The sequence below is a fragment of the Trichechus manatus genome, unplaced genomic scaffold (assembly GCF_000243295.1).
Source record: "Trichechus manatus latirostris isolate Lorelei unplaced genomic scaffold, TriManLat1.0 scaffold00258, whole genome shotgun sequence".
Lineage (NCBI taxonomy): Eukaryota > Metazoa > Chordata > Mammalia > Sirenia > Trichechidae > Trichechus > Trichechus manatus.
In genome coordinates this window covers 2,430,223-2,442,903 of record NW_004444194.1, presented here as the reverse complement: position 1 = coordinate 2,442,903, position 12,681 = coordinate 2,430,223, and the positions used below count along the sequence as shown (strand labels likewise).

The 12,681-nt window shown below is 40.6% G+C and overlaps 1 pseudogene; it reads left to right on the top strand.

Annotated features, from left to right (window-relative positions):
* Window positions 1-11,952, top strand: part of LOC101346191 (zinc finger protein 11-like) — a 111,185-nt pseudogene extending 99,233 nt beyond the window's left edge.
* Window positions 11,953-12,681: the final 729 nt, after the last annotated feature.

Genomic DNA, 12,681 nt, shown 5'->3' with positions numbered 1-12,681 from the left:
GCCTAGCCAAATTGATACACACATTTTTGGGGGGACATAATTCAAACAATGACAATGACCTTTTGCTTTCTTCAGGTATGATGGCCTTGATGTCATCCCACAACTTGTTTGGTCTTTGGTCATTAGTGTTCAATGCATCAAATCTATTCTTGAGATGGTCTCTAAGTTAAGGTGGGCTATAATGAATGTCATACTTTGGCCTTGTGGACTTGTTTTAATTTTCTTCAGCTTCAACTTCAACCTGTAGATGAGCAATTGATAGTCTGATCCACAGTCTGCCCCCAGCTTTGTTCTGACTGATGATGGGCGGGCAAAACAAGCCCTCTCACACCACTGGACCAAGCTGGCATCTCTACTCCAGCTCGTGTACATTTCCGCCTTGGGTCCCACTTACCTCCTAAAGCACTGTATCTTTGACTAGTAAAATCCTTCTTTAAATTATATATGCATTTACGAAAACCTAGGCTTTTCTCCGGAGAAGAAATAACGACAGCACTGGACAGATCCCAAGCCCAAGGAGCCCTCTGGGCTGGCGTTCGGAACTCCTCCCCTTGTGCACCAAGGGTCCCAGAAACCGGAAGCGGAAATGCGCGTTAAAGGCCAGGAACCACGTTCTTTCGCGATCTTGCTCTTCCGCGAGCTACGTTTTGATTCTGTCGCCATCCGGTGTGGTCCAGTTTGGTGAGTTCTTGATTTCCTGTCCTGGGGTCTAAGGAAGCTGTCCCCGCTCTCCTGCAGAGTCCTGGCCTCTCCCCCTTCCCTGAGCTGTTCCTGGGCCCGCTACTTCCTCTAGCCAGCTGTGCTCGGGAGCTCCCTCCTTCCCCCGCTTTCGTGCTGCTTCTGCCTCCTCCGAAAGCCCAGCCAACCCGGCCCTCGCCTTTCTGGGCCAAAGGCCGCGGTTTGTTTGTTCGCGGCCGGCCGTGGTTGGGGTCAGTCGAGTGTGCGGGCTAGACCTGGGTCTTGGTGCATTAGCAAGTAAAGTCGTGTGTATGCCCTGGTCCTCCTCCTCCAGTCGGCCGCTCACTGCGCTCGCCTTTGTTTTCTGTGTTTATCAAACAGGACTTTGTTAAGTATTGCTGGTCAAACAAAAAGTAAGCTTGTGGTGAGTAAATAATCCCCCCGATTTAATGGTTATAAGCCTTCAAGATAGATGAAATATTTAGAAACATGCATGCATTCAGGATCATATTTATCCCAATTTCAGGAGGAAAATATTAAACACATTTTGGGGTATTTCTTTGCCTATAAGGCAGACATTTTCGGCATGATTGTGTGAGAAACAATATGGCCAACCTAATTTCTCTCATGTAAAATGTGATGTGGCTGAACAAGCTTAATACAAGCAATGACCGAGTTATAGAGATCACACACCCAGTGATTCTCCAAGATCTGAAGTCTTGGCTGAAACAGGATGTGTGTGGGATTGGATGCTGGTGATTCAGACACAGTTTTTACTACAAAGAGCCAGATTTCTTAATAGGTTGAAGACTCCTTGGAGCAAAACCTGGGTATATTACTAATGTCACAGCAACAAATGTTGGGAATGAGGTCAAAATGGGAGGCAAGTATAATGAAACTAATCAAAATACTTAAGCAGATCCTAGAGGGTCACGCACCTACAATGTTGCAAAAAGTACCTCATCCTTTGTATTCATTATTTTACAGAGTCCTCTTGCCTAAATAAACATCAATCGTGCAGCTACTAGAAAGTCATAATTTATAGTAAATAATGTTGAACATGAAGAAGTCAAGTTTAAATTGATGAGTGACTCCTGTATGGCGTGTATAATGTGACTAGAGAATATGTTTCTTTTTAAACCAAATGTAATAATGTAGAATGAACGCAATATGTATATCAGATCTGTTAAATAAAGGAACAACAAAAGGATATCATTTTACATAGAACAAAAGGTAAGAAAAAAATACACAGACACTAAAGAGTCAAGCAGCAGCTGCATATATCATTTCAAAATTTTAAGGTCTGTATTTAACTGTCTTGTTGAAATTGTCTCTAACTGCAATGTCATCGGCATTATCTTGTTTTTTTTTTAATTTTTTTACAATTTAGAATTATAATTCAGTGGGAATTTTTGTTATAGAAGTAGTACTATTATTTATTTATTTATTTTTTCATATGAACAACTAGTTGACATAGATCCATTTACTTTAGAAAGTCCAATACAAGTGTATGCTCTGGAAGACTGCAGCCTGTTCTGCCTTAAATGCAAATACCCTCAGGGTGGAGGACCGTCTTAAGCCTGGGAGGAATCCCTGCCTAGAGAAAGAGCTGAAGGCCATGAACCTGTTAACCCCCTCTTTATTCAACACTGTCTTCTCCCTATCCTTTTTCCATTTCAGGTCACAGGTGTGACACAGAGATAGCTAGTTCAGTTTAGGCAGCTGGAGACCTAGAGCAACCATCTTGTGCATCCTTGCTATCACAAGTAAGGGTTTCAACTGCTCTGACTGGCTGTGTGGACCAAACATTATTCATCTGCCTCCAGACTGCTTAGTGGCTCTTTTTCCACTTTGATCCTTCTTACTAAGCAGCTTCTTGGGCTTAGAGAGGACATTCACTTAGACTTCAAAAGCTGGAGCAAGAAAATGGTGAGTAGTACTGAGAACTGGGTTATTCTTACCATAATGGGATGAGGCTAGATAAGAATTACTGGGGGACCAGCTGTGTGCACTAGTCCCTGTGGTTCCATAGTGAGGTAAAAAGGTAGCAGAAGGGGCCAAGGGAATGAGCCCTAGGGGGCATCCTAAGGCCCTGCTCCACTGTTAGTTGGCCCTTTCTCCACATGTATGTGGCTTTTTAAGCCTTGGATGCCTGGAGTCACCTTCCATATGTGACTCTCAGAGCTGGTACCATGGAGCATTAACATCCCCACCCTGGTCCTTGGTGCTGTCTGGTGAATGACAGAATCTCCAGACTAGAGCCTGAAGACGGAGCAGCTCTGAGGAGGCTGAGCCCAGGCACTGCAAAGGCATCCTTGTTTCATCACTGCAGATGGTGTTCTTGGCTTCACCCAGGCACTGCAGCCTTTTCTATGTAGTTCTAAAACTACAGTTATACCTTTCACACAGTCTGATGGGGATAAAGAAAGGGAGTTATTGGGGAAGAACTCTGACTCTGCTTATGGTGTCATATCTGAGGCTTATCACTCTCATGACCTCACCAAAGAAATGAGGCAGGAGAGTGAGTTCAGCTGGATTATGTGTGGGGTCTCCAAACACATGATTTTTTTTCCCCAGTGTGGATTTTTTTTTTGGGTGGGGTCATAGTTTCTTTTGTTGTTATTGAAAATGTGCACAGCAAAAGAAACTAATTGAACAATTTCTACATGTACAATAAAGTGACACTGATTAAATTCATATTGTGCATCTTTTCTCACCCTCCTTTTATGACTTTTTTCCTCTCCTGTTGACAAACTCATTTCCCTCTAAGCTTAGTATCTAATCTTTTGAGTTGCTGTTAACAATTTTATACCATATAGTAAGTTTGTTAAAAGAGCACAAAGCTCATGGTGGACGTTCTGTACTAGTTAGACTATTTGGTTTAAAAAATGCCTCGGGTTATTTTTGGTTTATGGTTTCATGGTTAAAGATTATTTCATGGAGGTAGTTTGGGGGTTCATCTAGCCTCGGTAGCTTCAGACCATCTGGATTCCATGAGAATTGAAATTCTGTTCTGTATTTTTCCTTCTTTTGATGAGGATTCTTCTAGATACTCTTTGATCAAAACATTCTGTGATGGTATCTGGGCACCATCCGTTTCTTCTGGTCTTGTAGCAAAGGAGGCAGTTGTTCCTGGAGGCAGTCATCCACTCTTTCCATTTCCTCCTCATGTTCCTGAGTCTTTTTCCTCCGTTGCTCCAGGCGAATGGTGACCAATTGTCATACCTTTGAAATGGGCATGAATATGGATCTCTTCCAGTCGGTTGGCTAGGTAGCTCTCTTTCAAGTTTCTTGGCATAGACCAGTGAGCGCTTCTAGTGTTGCATCCGTTTGTTGAAATATCTAGAGCCTTGTTTTTTGCCAGTGCCTTCAGTGCAGCTTGGACTTTTTCCTTCAGTACCATCGAATCTTGATCATATGCTACCTCCTGAAATGGTTCTTTTTGGTACACTGACTGTGTGTTTCTTCCATATTTTTTTATTTTAATTTTTATTGTACTTTAGATGAAGGTTTACAAAACAAATAGTTTCTCATTAAACAGTTAGTATACATATTGTTCTGTGACATTGGTTAACAACCCCATGAGATGTCAACAGTCTCCCTTCTCGACCTTGGGTTCCCTATTACCAGCTTTCCTGTCCCCTCCTGCCTTCTAGTCCTTGTCCCTGGGCTGTTGTGCCCCATTAGTCTCATTTTTTTAATGGGGCTGTCTAATCTTTGGCTGAAGGGTGAACCTTGGGAGTTCCATCTTTTCATGCTTCCTGCATCTTTCAATATTTTGCCCATAGAATCCTTCAGTATTGCATCTCAAGGCTTGAATTTTTTCCTCAGTTCTTTCAGCTTGAGAAATGCCTAGTGTGTTATTCCTTTTTGGTTTTCTAACACGAGATCTTTGCACATTTCATTATCATACTTCACTTTGTCTTGAGCTGCCCTTTGAAATCGTTTGTTAACCTCATCATTTCTTCTGTTCACTTTAGTTACTCTGCATTTCAGAGTAAGTTTCAGAGTCTCTTCTGACATCTATTTTGGTCGTTTTGCTTTTTTGTCTTTTTAGTGACCTTTTGATTTTTTCATTTATGATGTCCTCCCACAACTCCTGTGGTCTTCAGTCATTAGTACTCAGTGAGTCAAATCTATTCTTGAGATCGTCTCCAAATTCGGGTGGAATATCCTTAAGATTGTACTTTGGTTCTCATGGACTTGTAATCTTCTTCAGCTTCAACTTGAACTTGCGTATGAACAATTGATGGTCTGCTCTGCAGTCATTCCCTGGCCATGTTCTGACTGATGATGTTAAGCTTTTCCATCATCTTTTTGCACAGTTGTAGTCGATTTGATTCCTGTGTATTCCATCCAGGGAGGTCCACGTGTATAGTCACTGCTTATGTTGTTGAGAAAGGTATTTGCAATGAATAAGTCGTTGTTCTTGCAGAATTCTGCCCTGTAATCTCTGGCATCATTTCTGTCACCAAGGCCATATTTTCCTACTACCAATTCTTCTTTTTTGTTTCCAACTTTTGCATTCCAATCACCAGTAATTATCAATGCATCTTGATTGCATGTTTGATCAATTTCAGACTGCAGAACTTGGTAAAAATCTTCAATTTCTTCATATTTGGCATTAGAGGTTGATGTGTAAATTTGAATAATAGTTGTATTAACTGGTCTTGTAGGTGTATGGATATTTTCCTATCACTGACAGCATTGTATTTCGGCATAGATCTTGAAATGTTGTTTTTGACGATGAATGCAATGCCGTTGCTCTTCAGTTTGTCGTTCTCCACAAAGTAGACCATAGGCTTGTCTGATTCAAAGTGGCTAATTCCAGTCCATTTCCACTCACTAATGCCTAGGATATCAGTGTTTATGCATTCCATTTCATTTTTGACAACTACCAATTTTCCTTGATTCATACTTCATACATTCCACATTCTGTTACTAATGGATGTTTCCAACTGTTTTTTCTCATTTTGAGTCGTGCCACATCAGCAAATGTGGGTCCCGAAAGCTTTATTCCATCCATGTCCTTAAGGTCGATTCTACTTTGAGGAGTCAGCTCTTCCCTAGTTGTACTTTGAGTGCCTTCCAACTCGAAGGGCTCATCTTCCAGCACTATATCAATGTTCTGCTATCCATAAGGTTTTCTCTGGCCAGTTTTTCCAGAATTAGTTTGCCAGGTCCTTCTTCCCAGTCTGAGTCTGGAAGCTCCACTGTAACCTGTCCACCATGAGTTTACCTTGCTGGTATTTAAAATCCTCGTGGCATAGCTTCTAGCATCACAGCAACACACAAGTCACCACATTATGACACACTGACAGACAAATGGTGGATAAAGCTCTTTGGCTCCACCAATAAGTGCCTGGATGTACTCTACCCTACCATTAAGCTGCGGGTCTGAAGGCACTCAGCTCTTTCGTGCCGTGGGTCAGCATGCCAACTGTAGCCACCTTCCTTCGTGGGTTGGAAAGCTCACCATGCCATCTTGCACTGGTCTCCTTGTTCTGCTGCTGTGTCTCTGCTACTGGATTCTGTGTTTTCTACCACTTCTCGCCATCTCTGGTGTTACAGCTCTCTGTCTCCAGGCTCTAGGAGGTTGTCAGAATAGAGACCTTGGTTCCAAATGATGTGCTTTCCTCCCAGCTCCTCTTCTTGATAGTAGCATGGTTCCTTCCTTTCACTTCTGGGATTGGCTCCCTTTAAGCCTAGTGGGATGGCAAAACTGACCAGTTTCCTTGTTAGGTTTCCATACACCATATTTGCATGGTCCCATCTCCACAAGGGTTTCATGTGCCTTATTTGCATACTCATACCCAATCATTTTATGGGAATCAGAGGACCATGAATGGCTAGGACTAAATTAATTTACTGCACAATAATTATGATCATGGAATATATTGTGGCTATTATTATTTTGAACCAACCCTTAACAGGTCAATTAAAAATAGCAAAGATAAAAGATTTTATACTACTTTAATTTATTCATTTTCTAATGCTCTTCTTTTCCTTATGTTGATCTGAATATCTGATCCATGTCATTTTCCTTCTCTCTGAAGAACTTCTTTTAACATTTCTTGGAAGGGAAGTGTACTGGTAGCAAGTTCCTGAAATTTTTGTCTGAAAATGTCCTTATTTCTTCTTCACCTTTGGAAATTGCATTTGCTGAATGTAGAATTTGAGAGTGGTGGGTTTTTTTTTTTCTCTTAAGTATTTTTCTCCACTCTTGCTTTCAAAATTACTTAAGAGCAGCCTGATGTAATTCTTAACTGCACTCCTCTGTAGGAAGGTGTTTCCCCCCACCCTCTGTTTTCTGAAGTGTTTTCGCTTTGATTTTCTGCAGTGTGAATATGACATACCTAGCTGTAGTTTTTAAATTTAATGTTTGGTGTTCTCTGAACTTACTGGATATGTGGTTGGTGTTTATTATTGATTTCATAAATTTCTCAGGCATTATAACCTCTAATATTTTTTCCAATTTTTCCTACTGCTTTCCTTTCTGGTATTCCTAATATGGGTGTGGTCTACCTTTTGTAATTGTTCCACAGTTCTTGTATATTCTCTTCTAACTTTTTCACTTTTAATTTCTGTTTTGGGGTTTTTATTAACATGTATTCAAGCTCAGTGATTTTTTTCCTTGTTTTTGTGCACTCATTTTGGATTTTAAAGGCATTCTTCATTTCTGTTAGTGTTTTTTATTTCTAGCATTTCATTTGGATTCTTTCCTACAATTTCCATTTCTCTCTTTCTATTGCCTATTTGTTGTTGCATGTTGTATATTTTGTTATAGCCCCTAGCATGTTAATCATAGTTGTTTTGAATTTCCAGTTTGATAATCCCAAAATCTCTGCTATTTCTTAGACTGGTTCTGATGTTTGTTCTAGCTCTTCAAGCTGTGCAGTTTGTCTTTTACTATGCCTTTTAGTTATTTGTTGAAAACCAAACATGTGCTTTGTAAAAGGGACTCTGGTAAAATTGGGGGTTAGTGTGATGTTTTATGTTTATCTGACTAGAAGATATGCCGTGTTTACTGTTTGCTGTAGGTATCAGAGATCAAAATGTTCTCTGATGTTCTGGTACTTTAGTGTTTCCCATTTGTTAATATCTCATCCTGGTTTCACCATGTGCTTCATGTTTTGTTGAGTTTTCTGGTGTGTCTTATGGAAGGAGATGAATTTTTTTTTCACAAGGAGGTGATGATTCCAATGTGGAAATAAGACTTTCATTTGTAGAGCATTTCTCTAATTTCTGCTATATGTTCTGACTGTTCTAGACTATAGAGTAAGACTGGAATTGGTCACAAACTGGAGAGATAAGTTCAGTGTGTTGAAAGTATTATTAAATCTATGAGAGAGTATGTAGTTGGTCAGGAAATGAATGTAGACAGGGAAGGAAAGAGTCTGATGACTAAACCCTAGAGTAGGGCTTGGTAGAACCCAGAACCTTGTGTCAAATCCCTATGAATTCTCAGTTCCCCAGGACTGTCAGCCTCACCTGCCCTTTTGCACATATTGTATTACATGGTACCTTGCTGATGCAGATTATGTGGGATGTTTTAGGACTCAGTGCTTGTTGAGGATGTTGCTGTGGAATTTACCCAGGAAGAGTGGGCTTTGCTGGATCTTGCACAGAGGAAACTCTACACAGATGTGATGATGGAAACCTTAAGAAACCTGGCCTCAGTAGGTAAGGATGCATCATTTCTTTATTAACTCCTTTAGTGAACAAATATAGTCATTGTCCTTGCACAAGTATTTGGGCTGAGGAAAGGGAATACATTGTTAAGACAGGAGTGGTTCCTTGCTGTATGGAGCTTACATATCCTGGCTTCCTCATGAACATAAAGCTGTATGTATTAAACTGAGCTTTTATTTCTCCTGTGTTTAAAAGCCTTGAGGCTCTTTAAGTGTTGAAAGTGTGAACACTGGCTTCAGGGGTCACTTTGAGGCACAGAGACATTTATGGTTTGGAAAGTTATAGAGAGTTTTACTGTGTTTATTACAAAATTGTTATCATTATTTTGCTGCAAATAAACTCATACCTGCCCATCTCCAGAGACCTTGAAGACCAAAATGTTGGCCTAGTGTCAGGGAAATATTCATTGCTCTTCTATCTTTCCTCACGATATGCCTTTCTGTATGAGCACCGTGTCAGCTACACATGTAAGAAGCAAGAGAAAGATCTGAGGAGAGTAGAGATAGGACTCATCCAGGGCCACTGTGTCAGGGAGTGCTTAGAAGGCAAGATTTTTTGAAGAATCAACACTGCATGGAGAAAATTAGATTCGAGTAAATCAGTTAGAAAAAGTCGCTTTGTGGTTGTGGAGACTGAACTTCCCAGGTTCCTTAGCTTACTTTTTCTGACTTTCATCCATCGTCTCACTACACCCACTCCTCAGAAATTGGCATTATGTGAAACTTCAGCAACCAAATGCTCCTCAGGCTCCAGGAGTCATTTCGGAGATGGCCCTATGGGTCTTCTCCCTTCCCTCAGATGCCATCAGTAACTTGCTTATCTCCGTGCCATGACTTCCATACTTTGGGCAGGCAGGTTGGCTTGTGCCATTTCAAACCACAGGCAGAGCTGGTTGGGTCAGGATTTGTAGCCAGGAGGGGACCCACCCTACGCTGACCCACGTGGAGTTCTTGCTGTCCGTGGAAACGCCCACCCACCTGGGACTGCTGCCTGCTGGCCCCCATGCCCCCAAGTGCACAAATGGCAGATCTCAGGGTCTGCAGTGAAGTGACTACTGTGCATCCTGTCTGCACCCCTCTGCTGCCTTCTCGCAGACTTGAGGCCCAAAGCCAAGCTCCACTTGTACAGCAGGGCACCCACCAGCCTACAGGCTGTCCAGGATTCAGTGAGGCCATGGAGTATGTATGCACTTTAATGGCCTAAGGCCCCAGCATACGACGGCCTTTTTTATTCCCCTCAACTTTATTTGCATCTAAGACTGGGCAGAGGATTGGGATAGGAAGAATCAAAGACTTGTGGCTCAGGAGGGAGGCAGTCTCTCACTCAGAACACATAGGTCCTTACCTGGCTTTAAGGTGATTTAAGTAGATTTTTTTACTATTGTTATAAATGGAAAATGTCAGATAATAGTGAGGAGTAGGTGTTCTGTGTTCGTGCAGAAAGACCTTCCTCTTTTCTGCTTTCACCATTACATGTGCATTGTGTCCAATATCTTTCTGTTTGCCTCCCCTAATTAAACTCTATTTATGTCACTGTCACTCTCAATCTTCATGGAAGTATTTCTTAGTAAATTGCCTTTTGACCATTGCCAAAGCCTTGAAAGAGCCAATTGCCTTTCTTTGCTCATAAGTGCCTTTTTCCTCCTAGTAATTCTTTTCCTTTTTTTTTTTTCCATCCTGTGAACCTCAACTTGAATCATTGGGTCAGTTTCTCAAGACCTTAATAATGGAGAAAAGTTGTCCAGTGATCATATAATAGTGCAGTTAATGAAGAATAACACCTGGTCCTCCATGTTAGGAGAAAGCTGCGAATTACATGACATTAAAGTTCAGCATAAAAACCAGGGGATGTACGTGAGGTGAGTGTCAGTCACATGAGAGAGAGCGGTGCCTCAAGAGAAAGTCTTAAGGTGCCATGACATAGAAATAGAGCAAAATTGTGTGTTCTGAGAATTTTCACATTACAATGTTTTCATAAATGTGAGTCCGATGTTAAGTATTTGAAACATATTTCACTTGTACAAAATTATCAGAAAGCCCATTGTTTGAGAAAAACTGTTACAGCTGTGGTAGCATCTCTGCTAGATGAATTAACCTGTGAAACATGAGGCACCTCAAAAAGAAAAACAGAAATTTACACTGTGTTTGGTAATGGTGAAATGGTAACAAATTTATTTACATCAGCATATTTTCTATTTTTAAAAGAAGGCATACAGTAGAAAATCCCCATGAGAGTAATGAAGACAATCAGTGTGAAAAACCCTTCAGCCAGATTCCAAATCTTACCGTATTCAAAAGAAGTCCTACTGCAATAAATCCTTCTGGAGGCCTTGAGTGTGGAAAATACTTCATGGATCATTCTTCAGTTAAACATCATATCAGATCTCACATTGGATACAATACCTATCAGTGTAAGGAATTTGGAGAAGTTTGCAATTATATCTCTTTACTTAGGTCTTATGTGAGAACTGTTACTGGAGGGAAACCGTATAAATGTAAGGTATGTGGGAAAGGCTTTATTTGTATTTCACGTCTTAAGAACTATGTGACCACAGTAACTGGAGAGAAACCCAATGAATGTGGGGAAGATTTCTGTAGTTTCTCATCCCTTCAGACACATTTGAAAGGTCATAAGTGTGAATGTAAAGAATGTTGGAAAACCTATACTCTTCTCTCATTCCTCACTTTATCTAAAATGTTTCATAGTGGAGGTAAGCCTCATGAATGTAAAGAATGTGGGAAAACGTTTAGTTGTTCCTCATCCCTCACTGCACATATAAAAACTCACAGTGGAGAAAGGCCTCATGAATGTAAGGAATGTGGGAAAGCCTTTATTCGTTCCTCACACCTAATGAAACATGTAAGAACTCACAATGGAGAAAGACCTTATGAATGTAAAAAATGTGGGAAAGCCTTTAGGTGTTCCTCACACCTCACTGAACACTTAAGAACTCACAGTGGAGAGAGGCCTTATGAATGTAAGGAATGTGGGAAAGCTTTTAGTCGTTCCTCATCCCTCACTATACATATAAAAACTCATAGTGGAGAAAGGTGTTATGAATGTAAGGCATGTGGGAAAGCCTTTAGCCAGTCCTCATCCCTCAATGAACACATAAGAACTCACAGTGGAGAGAGGCCTTATGAATGTAAGGAATGTGGGAAAACCTTTAGTTTTTCTTCATACCTAACTAAACATGTAAGAACTCACAGTGGAGAGAAGCCTTATGAATGTAAGGAATGTGGAAAATCCTTTAGATTTTCCTCATATCTAACTAAACATATAAGAACTCACACTGGAGAGAGACCTTATGAATGCAAGGAATGTGGGAAGGCCTTTAGGTTTTCCTCAGGCCTAAATATACATATAAGAACTCACACTGGAGAGAAACCTTATGAATGTAAGGTATGTGGGAAAGCCTTTAGGTTTTCCTCAGGCCTAAATATACATATAAGAACTCACACTGGAGAGAGGCCTTATGAATGTAAGGAATGTGGGAAAGGCTTTCATGTGTCCTCACACCTCAGTATCCATTTAAGAACTCACAGTATTGGGAGGGCTTTGAATGCCTGTCAAAACATATAAGAACTCACAATGGAAAGATGGCTTAAAGTATAAGAAATGTGGGAAAGCCTTTATGTAGTCCTTACTGAACATCAATAACCTCACAGTGGTGGGAGTTTATGAATGTAAGGAATGTGGGAAAGCTGTCCTCTTAACCTCATAGAACACAAAAGAAGGCATAGTAGAGAGAAACCTTGTTAATATAAGGAATATAGAAAAGTCTTCAGTTCTTCCTCAGTAAACGTATTAACTCAGATTCCTTATGAAGGTAAAAAATGTGAGAAAGTCTTCAGATGTCCCTCAGCCTTTGGACACAAGAACTCAAACAGTAGAGAGAGTCATTCCTGAGTCAGAATATTGAATGGAAACAATATACATCTAAGTAATGTTGGATAGCTTTCATCCCATATCAGTTTGTAAACCTGAAGGAAGATACATGGCAGAGAAATCATGTAAGTGTAAGAAATGTGGGAGATTTTTGTTTTTCTCCCCACACTTCCAAAGACATTCGAATTCGTGCATATAGAAAAAGACTTCCCTAATTAACTTGGTTGAAAATGTGAGAAGTCAGTGGAGCAACATCACATAAATGTTAGGTACCTGGTACCATCTCCAAGTCTTTTTCAATTCTTAGACAACCTATGGGATATTACACTGTGGATTGATCCTCTGAATGTACAAGATGATGGAAACCTTCAGTGTTCCTCCTCCCTCGGTACACCTATGAGACCTCAAACTAGAGAAACCTGT